General features: G+C 46.9%; 1 protein-coding gene across 4 annotated transcripts in view; it reads right to left on the reverse strand.

The window, feature by feature from the left end:
• Window positions 1–14,514, reverse strand: part of KIAA0040 (KIAA0040 ortholog) — a 22,338-nt gene extending 7,824 nt beyond the window's left edge. For 2 of the 4 annotated variants that reach the window (XM_010850100.1, XM_010850101.1), the window contains exons 1-2: window positions 13,828–14,514; window positions 1,286–1,409 (exon numbers count right to left, since the gene is read on the reverse strand). The gene's annotated coding sequence lies outside the window, so the exon portion shown is untranslated. The remainder of the gene's footprint in view (window positions 1–1,285; window positions 1,410–13,827) is intronic. The other 2 variants (XM_010850099.1, XM_010850102.1) reach the window with 1 other exon arrangement.
• Window positions 14,515–14,755: the final 241 nt, after the last annotated feature.

A 14,755-nucleotide genomic window follows, 5' to 3' on the forward strand; every position in this document is an offset into this window, starting at 1 on the left:
ATCCTTTTGTCAGCTCTCAAGTGTTGCTGACACTGAAAAATAATTCATCTCTTCTCGTAAAATGAACAATAGGTGCTAACCAACCTTGATTGTGGTTGTGGGGGTGGGTGTGAGGAGACAGAAGAGGGGAGAAGTTTCTTTCAGTTTTCCTGAAACCAAGTAGTATTCCTCTCTATGTCCTCCTTAGTATTTAGCTGAGAGTCATTCATTCATTCTTCCCACAAACTTCTGTCTGCCTGCATGTGAGGTATTGATGGCGAACAGAGGTCCTGGAGCCAGAAGACCTGGGGGTTTGAGTCCTGGGTTAACTCTTGTGACCTTGGCCAGTTACCAAACACTAGCTACAAAATGCAGTTAATAAGCTTCCCTTGTAATGAGGTTGTGAAGATTAAGAGCTCAATGTGTTTAATGCATTTTGTAAACTGTACAACACTATGAAACATAATCTACAAAGTAGTGAGTGAACTCCAGATAACAATTGACTAATTCTAGCCTTGAGCTTTTCTTCCCCATCTCTCACCTCTAGCCTAATCTTAATGGCCAAAGAACCATGGACCCCTACTCCATTCAAATGAAAAGGGCATCACAGTGACCTCCCTGCTTAGGGCTGGTCAGCAGTTCTGAGGCTGTAATTCAGACTCTGGCTTTCAGCAACAGGAATGGAGAAGGGTCATTGGGGAACATCTGATAGTGTCTGGAGGACTCTTGAGCTCATAAAACGAGGCCTGGAGAGAGCACCTAGTCCCCTGTAGCCCCCAGCCTCTCTCCAGACTTCGGAACCCCTGGAAATGGACAGGGATGGCTCCTGCCACAGGGATGACTGGTCCATCCCTGACATCCAAGAGCTGCTCCAGAGTCATGTCCAAGGCTAGCCCACAGACTGCTGTTTCTTCTGGAACTCCCCAAGAAAGGGGCAGGGCATTCTCCTTTGCACCAACCTCTTGTTATTTCTATTAGGTGAAATAATACACGTAAAGCTGGAGAATGGGGTCTGTTGGGTAGCAAATGCTTTCTAGAAATGTTAATAATAAGGATCATAATGGCAGCCAACTGAAATCCCTGAGACCTTCTCCAGAGTGCTTTCCATATGGTTTAAATCTGGCCTTCTTATAACGGGTAGGGTGAAGCAGGAGGGTCAGGCCTCTCTCAGAACCTTAAAAGATTCCTCTGCTGCAGCTGTAGACTCCTGAGTATGTGTGGGGGCCATCTCATCATTGTAACCTGGGGCCAAAGGGACAGAGACCCTGCCTTGGGCCTTTCTTCACTTGTTCCATTGAGCCCGTACCTTGTGTTGCGGTGATCACTGTGCTTGCGTTATCTCCTCACCGATGGATCTCAGGCGATGGCAGGATCTCAGGAGGGCAGCCCTAGTCTCCTCTCCGGCCTCTGACTCTGGCCACACTGGCTGCCTGAGGGTCACCAAGGGGGTTAAAGATTCAAGTGCCTGAATTACACTCCTGGAGATTTTGATTCAGTAGGTCTAGGAAACGCCCAGAAATTTATGTTTGTAACAAACAACCCAAGTGTTTATGGACAGTTATCAGGTTCAAAAACTGCTGAATGAGCAGGCTGAGGTGATGACCCTTTTCTATACGCTCAGGAGCCATGTGCTGAATGAGAGAATGGATGGATCATGGGCGAGGAGAGGTGGGGAAGACATTCACCTCCATATGCAGCAGCACTGAGGCCTGCTGCGGGCAGCCTCCTTGGGGGTCACTTCTTGGTCTTGTGTAGTCAGGGCATCTGGGCCAGAGCTGCTTTCCTGAAGATCATTGTTGTTGTTCATTCGCCAAGTCATGTTCGACTCTTTGCGACCCCATGGACTGCAGCACGCCAGGCTTCCCTGTCCTTCACTCTCTCCCTGAGTTTGCTTACGTCCATTGAGTTAGTGATGCCATCCAACCATCTTATCCTCTGTTGCTGCCTTCTCCTCTTGCCCTCAATCTTTCCCAGCATCAGGGTCTTTTCCAGTGAATCAGCTCTTCCCATCAGGTGGCTAAAGTATTGGAGTTTCAGCTTCAGCATCCGTCCTTCCAATGAACATTCAGGGTTGATATCTTTTAGGATGGACTGGTTGGATCTCCTTGCAGTCCAAGAGACTCTCAAGAGTCTTCTCCAACACCACAGTTCAAAAGCATCAATTCTTCGGTGCTCAGTTTTCTTTATAGTCCAACTCTCACATCCATACATGACTACTGGAAAAACCATAGCTTTGACTAGACTGACCTTTGTTGGTAAAGTGATGTCTGCTTTTGAATATGCTGTCTAGGTTGGTCATAGCTTTTCTTCCAAGGACCAAGCGTCTTTTAATTTCCTGGCTGCAGTCACTGTCCTTAGTGATTTTTGAGATCATAGTTCAATGCAATAGACATTCACAGAACACCCACTGTGTCTGACCCTGTGCACTCAGACCCTGAGCTCCTTCCTGTCTGGTAAGGAGGAGAGACAGAAATAGCAGAAGCACAAGGTGATGAGTCCTGTGGTCAAGCTCTGTGTTAAGGGCATGAGAGAAGCACTGGGGAAGGAGTAAGCCTGCTGGCCTGGAGGGGTTAAGGGAAAGAGATGCAAAGGAAATGACAATCAGGATGGCATCTACTCATCCCTTCTGTGACTACTTAGGCAGCACCTACTGCATGCCAGGAAGTGGGTTGAGTCCTGGGTATCCAGGAAATAGGCAGGATCAGTCCTTGTCCCTCTCATGCTCAAAGTCCAATGTGGGAAGCAAAGAAGCCTGAAGACTGGTGTGTAAGTGTAACATAGAAAGTGCTACAAAGGGGAAGTCTGGGATGCTGAGAAAATGAGTGATGCCCATCAGGGAGGCTGGGGCAGGCGCTGGGCAAGGATGGCTTTGCTAAGGTCTGAATGACAAGAAAACCACAACAATCATGTGGTCAAGGTGTCTGAGAAGTCTCAAAACTTAGACTAAACTTATCTAAAGCACTTTCAAGTAATATATGTGGTGTGTTTATCTTCAACTCTCCAATACCTTTTCAGATGAAGTGCCTCTAAATTTCAAGCAATGAGTTCAATTGTTAACACTCGATAAAGTGTCCCCTCTCCCCAAAGTCTGGAAACACAGGAAATAATGTGTTCACTGTGCTTTGTTTTTGCAGATGAACAATTGGACCCGTTGCTTTCCCTGAAAAGGCCCTGAAAGGACAGTGTGGCTGGGTGTAGCAGCAGGGTGTGTGGAGGGTGGTGGGGGGACAGGAAGCCCTTGAGGCAGGTGGCCCTGCACCCGTTGGGCTGGCTAAGCCACATCAATGGCTGGTGTGTGCGAAAGGGCCATGGAGTTTCAAGCAAGGAGGGAATAGGCTAGACCTGTGTTTTATAAAGAACACTGTCAAGGGGTGAGAGAACAGATTGCCGAGAATGGGAGCAGGAGGAGATGATTATAACTGGTACGGGAAAATGGCACCTGAATGAGGCTGAGGGTGGTGATGGCAGGTGGGACGTGGCCTGACTTGGGCGTTCTTCAGCCGACGCAGTAGCGGAACTGTCAGGCCGAGGGACATGAGGACTGTCTCTGGGCTGTGCTCTGCTCCTTGTCTTCTAACCCTAGTCTCCTCTCTGGTGTCCAACTCTGCTATATATATATATGTTTTTTTCCCCTAAAATAGTAATCCCATCCAACAGGCTCTAAGACTCCCACCATCTCTCCTGGGGGTATAAAGGATCTTATTCAGCCCTAGGGCTCTGTACCCTGCCTGCCCAAACCTTGCCCAGCTCTCAGATCCACCCTGCAATCCTTTGTAGAATCCCTTTGGTTATGACAATATCACACATTTCAGAAACCAAGGCTCTCTGGCAGCGAGGGCACGGCTGGAACCTCAGTCAGCGGTTATTAACTCTGCCGCTCTGGGTATATATTTTCTTCACGGTTCTCACCTTGCTAACCTGGCACGCTCAGATGCCCTCTAATAGATGTAAGTACTGTTTTGTACAAAAAGTGTCAGATCCCAGAAAATAATCTGCTAGTGGAATGTGACTTTATGACTTAAACCTGGCTCAAGGCATGATGAAATAGAGATCTGTATTTCCCCCAATTTAATTAATTGCTTTAAGTAACTAGTCCAGGTTGGAGCCTCTTCCTCCATCCTGCAGAGTATGCATATATGGTGTGGAACTGGATATTGAGTATTAGAGGAAAATTGATAGTATTTTCCTTCAAAATCAATGTTATAATTATGGTTGCAATTTTGAACAAAAGCACAAATAGGTCATCAATACAGAAATGATTAAGGCACTATGGTTATTAAAAATAATGAACTGATGCTTTGTCAGACAGACATCCTGAGTTGGAAGAATCCAGAGACGGATCATGTGGTTGAGTTCCTTCACTTTAGTGATGAGGAATCTGGGACCAGAAGAGGCTGTGTCTTGCTGGAGGTCAGACAGTTGACAGTTGGTGAGATCAGGACCAGAACCAATGTCTTCTGACTCCCAGCATCTCCCCCCACTCCAGTCAGGTATCTCGTATAGAAGTCCTTGCAGGTAAGACTGAGACAGCAGTCGACAAGATGTACACTATGTCCTCATCCTGGGCTCAGGACAGCCTGTGCCTCTTAGCCCCCTGATACCTCTGGGGATGTGACTGAGTTCTGGACAAGAAGTGTGGACCTGGGTCCTGAAGTCTTTCTTGAGGTCCTTCACGTTCTCTCTCTGCTTGCTCACTGGCTGGCCAACTCACAGGGCCCAGGGAAGGACTCCAGGGCCCCTGGGACAGCAGAGGTAGGAGATGTTCCTGAATGGCTGCTAGCGGATCACCTTGCTGACTACAGCGAACAGTGGAAGAGAAAGAAACCTTTGTGGGGGGAAGCCACTGAGATTTAAGAATTATTTGACATAGCAATTAACCCATCCTGACTCATACAGGTGACAAAAAGCTAACATTGGTAATGATTATAACAAATATGTGATCCATTTAACAGGTCTCTTGTAGTGCAGCTTCCACCCAAGAGGGGTTTAGCTAAGTGCTCCAGAGTGCAGGTTACTGGACCAAATAGCCTCGGTTCGAATCCTGACTGCTACCCACTGTTTATCCCATTGGGCAGGTTACTCAGCTTCTCTCTCTGCGGCTCACTTTCTTCATAGTAAAATGAAGCTGATAATAATAGGCTGTTGTGAAAACAAGTGAGTCAGTAAAGGTAAAACCTCTTGGTACCACGCCTGGCAACAGACACATGTGCCCTTATTATCTGACCCAGATGAATAGGCCAGCCGAAGAAACACCCCTGACTCCTCAGCGGATGCTCATTTTGTTTGCCTTTTTAGAGCTTGGGATGGTTCTGGAGCCATGACTTTGATTCTTTGTTGCTATTGTTGTTTAGTCACTAAGTTGTGTTTGACTCCTTTGCAACATCAGGGACTATAGCCCACCAGGCTTCTCTGTCCCTGGGATTCTCCAGGCAAGAATACTGGAGTGGGTTGCCATTTCCTTCTCTAGAGGATCTTCCCGACCCAGAGATCAAACCCATATCTCCTGCATTGGCAGGTGGATTCTTTACCACCAAGCCACCAGGGAAGGCCCGTTATGTCCTCTTACTGTGTTATTATTTGAAAGCTACCCTTTCATGGGGGAGTGTGTGAGCCTCCTACCCAATCTCTACTTGCCTGGGTGCCACGATTCTTTAGCTCTCCTTTAAAAGGCATTTTTTTCCTCCTTCCCCTAGTTGTCCTGTAGTAAGGGGGCTCTTAACTCCATTCCATTCATCATTCTTTTTCAAAGCAACCAATTCAGAATTAAAATACAGAATATGAGGATGGGGATACCATCTCTGGGGACCTCATATCCCTGGGCAGAGGGTGACATAAGCCTCTGCTGCTGCTGCCGCTGCTGCTAAATCACTTAAGTCGTGTCCGACTCTGCGACCCCATAGACAGCAGCCCAATAGGCTCCTCTGTTCAACATAAGCCTCTATCCTGCCCCCAAACCAGACTGTCTTTCTGTTGCCGCCCCCCTGCTTCTTCCTTCTGCATTCCTTCTTCCTTCTGCATGACAGTGCATGTCAACGCTGCCCTAGGCACTGCGTGCGGATGTAGTCAGGAATGATGCAGGTATGGTAAAGCGACTTGTTTTCCGCAGGGAGAAGGTGGATGGTAAACAGGTACACAAACACGGAAACCAAGAGATGCTATTGATGCTGTAAAGGACACAGTCAGCATGGCCTCTGAGGAGGTGACTTTGAGCTGAGGTGCACAGGTGGGAACAGCAGGGTGAAGGCCCGGACATGGGGAGAGCTTGGCACAGTCTAGGAGGGAGTTGGAGCCTGGGAGCACCAAAGGTGACCAGGGAGTTCTGGCGGCATGACGGCATGAGCATAGAAGGCAGAGGGTGGCGGAGCAGACAAAGGATCCAGAGGAGCAGAGGCACCCTCCTCTTCACCCGCCTTGCCACTGCATTTGTCCGAGCCCTCAGACTGGTCTCTAGTGTTTCCTTTCTTCAGTTCCTCTCCTAAAATTAGAATGGGGTCATGCTCCCCCGCTCAGCCCACCTTTGGCTCTTTGTCACTGGTACGATCATCCTGACTCCTTAGCAAGGGGAACAAAGTGCTTGTGAGCTGGTGGTTCCTGCTCCCACCCCAGCCTCGTCTCCCCCACTGCCTCCATTGCCACATTCCCTCAGGTTCTCCCAAGCATCCGGCGCTCTCGCACTGCCACATGCTCTGTTCCACCTGCTTGGAGTGGCTTCTCACCTCTCCCCTTGGTGCATTCAAAGGGGGACTCCTTGTCCTTCCAGACTCCACTGGGAGATCTGTAACTGTCAGGCCTCTGCCCGAAAACTTCCCCAAACCCATTTCTTTCTCTTCTGAGCTCTCCTGGAGCCAATAACTCACCATCACAGCCCTTGTCTGACTATATTGTAATTATTTGTTTTCTTTGAAAAATTAAAAGGCAGAACAGCACAAAGAATTATACACACACACACACACACACACACACATATATAGTATATGTCTATGTTGAAGAGCTAACCACTATCCCAAAATATGACCTTAATTGGACACAGCATTTTTGCAGATGTATCAATAAATTAGTTAAGATGAGTCGTACTGGAGTAAAGTGGGTCTATAATCCAATATGACTGGTTTCCTTATGAAAAGGGGAAATTGGACTAAATAAAGGTGGACTTGCACAGAGGAAGACAGCATGAAGAGACGCCGAGAGAAGATGGCCATTGACAAGCCGAGGACAGGGGCCTGGAACAGATCCTCTCTTCATGGCTTTCAGAAGGACCCAACCCTCCCAACACCTTGATCTCAGATTTCTAGCCCCCAGAACCGTGAGGCAACCCACTTGGGTTGTTTAAAGTGCCCAGCCTGCGGTGCTTCATCACAGTAGCCCCAGGAGACTCATGTACGCCCCCTGACTTCACAGCCCTCCCACCCCTCAGCACTCCCATGTCCTCGCTCTCTAAAACATATCCCACATGTGTCCACTTCTTTCCATGTCGCGGCTAGGTTGTCATCACCCCTCACCTGGATTACTGTTCAGCTTCCTAACTATTCTCTCTGGTTCTACTCTTCCTTGTTTATGGCCTGTTCTCCCCACATGAGCCAGATCACGTTGCCCCCACCCACCACAGCTTCCCAATGCCTGTGGAGTCAAATCAACTCCTTGCCATACCCCAGACATGCCTCCATCAGCTAGCCCTGCCTCCGTCTCTAATCTTGTCTTGTACTCTCCTCCTCACTCACCATGCCCTGGACACACCTACTTCAGAGTTGTCCACCCTGCAGGACCTTGTTAATCCCTTCAGTCCATTTTCTCTGAGATCTTGGCATGATCAACAGCTTCATAACATGCAGAGCTCCACACAAAGGCATTTCTACTTACTGTAACCTCAGATATTAGCTCAACAGGAAGCCTTGGTTAACCAAGTCATCCGAGAAGCCAAGCCCCCAGTGAGTCTCTACGACACCATCCTGTCTTACAGCCCTGGTAGTTCTTCCTACTCTGAAATTTCCCATTCACATGCAGTGCTCTTGTCACTGTGGCGTATGCATTTATGGACTGTCTGCCTGCTCTGCTAAATGAGTTCAGTGAGAACTGGGGCCTTGCCTGTTTTATGCTGTTTAGATGCCCAGAGTTGAATATGTCCCTGAATGAATGAATGAATGAATGAAATGCTGATTAAATCAAAAGATCTTGAAAAAATTGTAAACTAGTCAATCCAGGTTTTGGAGGAGAGAGCCGGGGTAATGAAAGGCATAGAAAAGAGGCCATCAGTCACATCTGTGGTCAGACTCTGGTGACAATTACCCACCATTTAGCCCACTGTCCAGACAGATCCCTAGCCAAGAAACTCTTTTAAGGAGGAAATAATGATCAAGAAACTCCCATATCACTGAAAGCAGTAGGGAGTGGGGAGTATGCTTTATCAGGCCCCAAATAATCATCTACCTTCCTTTTGGTCTGTTACAAATTGCTCACCGTGGCTGTGACTTTCTGATAACAAGGGATCCTTCCCTAATTACTATATGCTCTATTTCAGGTTCAGCAGAAAAGAAAATTAAAAAGCTCCATTTCACTCCAGGTTCAAATGAGTCGATCTTTCAATCAATCAAGTATTAATTAAGCTATGCTAGGAAATACAGCAGAGGAAAAAGACCTTCTCTCTACTCAAAGATGATGTGTGGAAAAGAATTAGAGAATAATTTAAGGACAATGAAAAGAGTTTAAAAGGGTGTTCATCTGGGCTTTCTTTGACTTTCTGTTATGGATGGCCTAAAATCTCTAGCCACTTTATTCTCCTTTACTCTTTCTCTCTCTCTCTTCCTTTCCTTTCTCTCTTCCCTTCCCTAATTACATTGTCTCCCAAGGCTGCATGTCATGGACTCTGACAATAATTAGTCATTTTCAGTCACTGTTAGGAATAAACACTAAAAATCGTGTCTCTCTGATACTCTGAAAATTCCAACAGTGCTAAATGTGATTGAATACAATATCCCCAGCCTGTTAGCAAGTTACAAACTTCCTCGTATTTATGTCCCTAGATCATCAAGGAAACTTGGGTTTTCTTCTCAACCAAAAAACAACGCAGTCAGGACTTTTGCCTCCTTCACTAACACCGGCTTGGAGTCTGGGCAACATCCACTTAAGCGCTTTGAGTTTAGTGTTCTCTTCTGTAAACACAGATATTAGCTATTAGCACATTTCTCAGAAGGCGAGGTGTTTTTTTCCACTGTACTACATTGTTTTATTCCTTATACCCCCCAGAGTGCCTGGCAGACAGTGGGCTGGAAGTATTTGTTGAATGGATGAATGAATGAATGAATGAATGAGTGAATGAACGATATGTATAAAGATAATGTGTGTAAAGCATGTTGCCTAAGTACACTTCACACAGTGGGTGCCTTAAAATTGCCTTGAAAACCATATAGCACTCTATTTATTATACTACTCATTGTGTGAAAGGTAAAAACAGCCATTCATTACAGAATTCATAGAGTTTTTGCAGAGTTTGATCACTTTTACTGTGAACTGGTTTAAGAAGTTAATCAGCCGATCCTAGGAATCAAGGCAGACTCATTTGCCTTTCCCCTGCTCTCTCATTAATTTTATTTCCATTCATTCTCAGCTGCCGCCCCTCTTTCAGCCCTCCTGATATCCAGGATCTAGTTTCTTAGGGCTACCTTGTCTTGTCCATCGCTATCAACTTTCTCCTCTTCATTTCAGCTAGAATGCTCACTTGTTTTCCTTTGACTATCCTCTTTTAACAGAGACCTCAGAGGCCAAAGCCTCAAAAACAGAGGGTTGGCATAATGTCTTATCACCTTTCACAGGAACAGGGAATGATCTGTTGAATCCAAAAGCCACCATTGGTTGTGCTCTTACTAAGTGCCCAACTCTGTGTGTGTAATCAAGGCTCAACAGACATGACCTCATTCAAGAATGCAGGAGGTGAGTCTTTTAAATCCCCATTATACAGATAAGGAAACTGAGGCTATCAGAGACTAAGTAATTTGCCCAAGGCCATGGAGCTACTTTTCACTGTGTTCATAGGGTTCTTGAGGCAATAATACGGAAGTGGTTTGCAATACCCTTCTCCAGTGGAGCACGTTTTGTCAGGCCCTGACTAACAGGGACATGCCCTCCAACCGCTCCACGGCAGCCAGACGACATGTAGTCATGTATGGATGTGAGAGCTGGACCATAAAGAAGGCTGATCGCCGAAGAATTGATGCTTTTGAACTGTGGTGCTGGAGTAGACTCTTAAGAGTCCCTTGGACTTCAAGGAGATCAAACCAGTTGACCCTAAAGGTAATCAACCCTGAATAGTCATTGGAAGCACTGATGCTGAAGCTGGGGTTCCAGTACTTTGGCCCCCTGATGGGAAGAGCTCACTGGAAAAGACCCTGATGCTGGGAAAAACTGAGGGTGAGAGGGACGGGGGCAACAGAGGATGAGATGGTTGGATAGCATCACAGACTCAGTGGACATGAGTTTGAGCAAACTCCAGGAGACGGTGAAGGACAAGGAAGTCTGGTGTACAGTTTGATCTCTTTTCCTGTGAACGGACAAAACTTGTAGTTCATGGGGTCACAAAGAGCTGGACATGACCGAGCAACTGAACAACAATAATGGAGCTACTGAAGTGCAGAAGACCCTGCTGTAAATGTTATGCTCTAGAACTGCCATTCTCCGGATGACTTCAGTCTCTGGACCCTCTGTTCTAGGATGAAGGGGTATTCACCGGTCATTCACCTGTCAAGCATTGAAAGCCTGGCATGTGTGCCACACTCTGTGGACACACCCTTGATGAACTAAGACATCTCCTGTGACCCTAAGGGGCTCACATTTTAATAGGACCAGAAATATAAGAGAAGTGTAACATGTCACACGTGACAGTGGCTGCTGGGGACCTAAAGGCATAAAACTCCTTAGAGTGCTCACTGACAGCCCAGGAGCTATAACCAACCCTTAGACACTTCTATTTCATTTTATTTTTTCCCCCTCTGATTTCATATACAATTCTCATTCTTTAGTGAGTCCTAAAATTGGGCTACACTAACCTCCCATATCTGCTGGAGCATTAGAAGGACTGATGTTCCCCTAAACTGGACCCCAGTCCCCACCCTGCTGGCTTCACCCAGTCCTGACACCTACCTGGTCCCTGGAGGCATATTAGACCACACACTCCCTCCAGAACAGGGACTACACTGCCTGTTCTTCGTGCTATCATCTGTGTAGCCGGAAGCCAGGCAGGGGGCTTGCAAAAGAGATGACAAAAGGCAAGCCTTACTTTCCAGCTGTCAACCTCCAATTTGATGGATTGATCTTGGTTTCTGGCTAATTAAACAAATGATAAGGATGAGGGATGTTTGCAAGAGGAATGAATACATATCCAAATGTCCCAAGCAGAACATAAAAGGTTGGCAGAGGGGTGCGGTGGAAAGAATACTAAGAGGAACCAGTTCTAGTTCTGGGTTCACTTATCCTCCAAGCTTCTGACGTTGGGCAAATCAGTTAAGCTTTCTGAGCCCCTTTTCCATTTGAGAACTGCAGCTATTAGCCATCTCAGATATCTGTCAAGACTTGTGAACAATAGACAAGGTACGTCAAAGAACACTGCAAAAACTGCAGTCTAAATGCAAGGTAGGGGCATGTTAGAGGATTGTATTCAAAAGCTGAATTACAGCTAAAATTGGAACCCTGACTTCCCTTCCTGATGCAGCCCTCCACCCTAAATCTCCTCCCAAAACCCCCTCACCCTCCCTCCATCCTCACCCCCCCTCCATCCTCACCCCAGGTCCTTTATGAATCATAGTCATTAAGGGCCACGTTTCCAATTTGGAGAATTTATGGGCACACACTCTGACACCACTCAGGCTTGTGTTTGCCATCTGTATATATCCAATCTGACCACATCCTGGTATTAGTGCTAATAAAACCTGTAGCCATGGTTACAGTGACATACCTGGGTTATACTGTTCTTATTTTCACTCTTCCAAACTATTGGGTAAAAAATTTTGGAGCCAATTTTGGTGGGTGTGGTAAAGTGCCGAAGTACAGTTTTATTTTTGGAAAGTGTGAGCTGAGGCTTTGAGGTCATCTTGGATTTAGAAGCGGTTGGGGAGGGGCAGTGCGTTCTCTGGTCCCCAAATAAAGGGGACACAGTCTGTGCCTGACTCCAGTAACTGAAGTTTAACATCATATCTGCTTAGAGGGAAGGTATGTTTTTAGAAAAAGCAAGAAGACAGCCAAGCACTTGTGTGATTCAGGGTCTCCCACAGGTGGTAATTAAAAAATAGACTCTGAATTTAAAGTTGCATCACTCCCTTTAATATTAGAGAACTCAGAGTTTGGCAAACTTTGCAGCAATAGCTGAATGACGGACTTATTTATTTTCCTCAGTGGTGGCGGGGGAGAGGTTTATAAGCTGGAATAGTCGAAAACTAATGGGGTGGCAAAAATATACAATTATGCAACTCAGAAGCAATACAGATACAATTTTATTTCCTTTCCATTTTCTCCCTTCATTTAATGTTAACAAAAGTTCAGGGCAATTAAAAGCTGAACGCTACCTTACTGTAATATTAAGGCTTAAAATGTAAAGGCCAAGTCATAGAGGGAGTGAGCAGAAGTATTCTCATTCCAGTCATAACTCAGCCCTGTGGAATGCGGTGTGGAAACAGTTCAGGTTCATCAGACTTTGGGCCGCAGAGGGTGGGTAGGGCGGAGGAGTCGATGTTACTGGTGGATGAATCTTCACTTCCTGTCTGTACGCATTTACATCTGTACCCCCAACATCGAGTGTGGATATAGATGTATTTTAACCGTTTTGATAAATAACTGTTGGTGAACGTACAAGATATATACGAATGTGCTAAGACATTGATGGAGCACCCAGCCAGGCAAGTAACACCCCCTGTTTTGCCTCAATACCCTCTTTCTTTGATATAGGTGACATTTTCTCAGTCTTATCAAATGCTGTTTTAGGTGTTTCTGTGCAAATAGATTGCTACCCCTAAGTCCTGTTCTAGAGGAATTCTGGAACTGCCACTGGCTTTGCTTTATCCCTGATACCCTCAGTGTGCCTGCCTTTGCCCCCCCAGCCCATATTAATATCTTTTCTTCTCCACCCTTGAAATGACCCATGGAGGCTGCAGGCTTTGCCCATGAGTGATTTGGGAGTACGGATGGAAGAAATTGCTTAAGCTGGGGATTGTGAGGGTAGGGGAGTTCCTCAAAGATACTAAAGAGTACACACAAACACACACACACTCTTCCCTCAGCCCTACCCCATCCTCCCTATCCACCACTTCTGCTCCATCCTTGCCTGGAGACCTCAAAGTATTATGGAAGACACTCTGGAAAGCATATGGGGCCAATGGGAGGTGGGGGAGATGGTGGGAGAGGCCAGGGAACTCTGACCTTCTCTCCCAGCAGGTTCTACACCAGCCTTAAGCTTTATCTTTCCTTAGCAGTCCTATGTATGTATGTATATTTTATCAGCCCAACCCTCAAAGTATCAGTATCTTGAAGAAATAAGACATCGGGTGGGAACATTTTGATAGGGCAAAAGGGTCAGGACGTGTAGTCCTTCTCCTGCTGGCTGGAAGGCAGGAGAGGGTCCCAGAGATGGGAGTTGGCTTGGAGCAGCCAGAGAAGGGCCTGGGAGTGCCCTTGAAGTGAGTGCTCTGCTCTGCTCCTCTGTGGACAGTCTATGAGGCTCTAGACCCCTAGGCCTGGCTTTGAATAATATATGGTTTTATTTGTTTATACTCTTGTAGATTTTCATACAAGCTGAATTCTTGGCTAAAAGATAGCTTGGGAACATAGGGGAAGTTCATGGTGGTATGAGAAGCCAGTTTAAACTCTTACCTGTGACTTAATGTGTGTCCTCAGGAAGCTCATTCAGTCGCTTGGGGCCTCGATTTCTTTTTCTCCCAAATGGGGGAAATCTGGGAAGAGACACAAGAAAGTGATGGCATGGTCCACCTCTGCAGAAGGGCACTGGGCACGGGGCTGGGGGGAGGCAGGCTGCTGGCACAGTTCTGAAGGCCTGACTGTACGCAGGCACTTTCCAAAGTCAACCACCGCCTGGAAGTGGGCACTTGCCTGGGTCCTTGTGTCAGAGCAGCAGGGCAAATGAATGTGCACCTAGGCTGTTCTTAAGAGTCACGACTGGTGTTACTCCAGGCTGATGTAGGGACAGGGCAGCAGCCGTCACCCCTCAGTTCTGCCAGGTAGTCACAGTGGCCTGAAGTTCTTGGAGAACTGGCTGCCATGCTGGGAGGGCTTCCTGCCCCCCACCCCACACGGATGCATGGGTGGACCCCACCCCGACCCCACCCCAACCAGTGAGGCTCCTCTTTCCCCTCGAGGTGCCAGTGCTGTGGTGCTAGGTAGCGTGGATCCTCCGTGTGCCCAAATGACCCCAGATTTCCAAGGGCTGGTCAAGCATGTCCACCCTGCCGGGCAGGTTCTGATAAACACATTCCATCCTTTGCAAGAGGCAAGAGTCGGTGGGGCCAGGCTGCTTGGTGTGAGCAGGAGCAGAAACTGCAGGGGTGGCTGCCCTCTGACTGCCTGCCGGGGGCGGGGGTGGGGGTGGGGAGGTTTGTATAGAACATTCGAGAGCCTCCCTAAAGTTGTTTACTGGGTCACTAAAATAAAAATAATTCTGCAAACATCCTGTTCTTTATCTATGAGGAGGCTAATAGTACTAATAGTGATGATTTGCATCAGTGAAATATGCCATTCCAATTATTTTTCTGGTAGTTGCATATGGGTTTCATTCCAAGAAATG

This window comes from Bison bison, unplaced genomic scaffold (genome assembly GCF_000754665.1).
Source record: "Bison bison bison isolate TAMUID 2011002044 unplaced genomic scaffold, Bison_UMD1.0 scf7180017864289, whole genome shotgun sequence".
Lineage (NCBI taxonomy): Eukaryota > Metazoa > Chordata > Mammalia > Artiodactyla > Bovidae > Bison > Bison bison.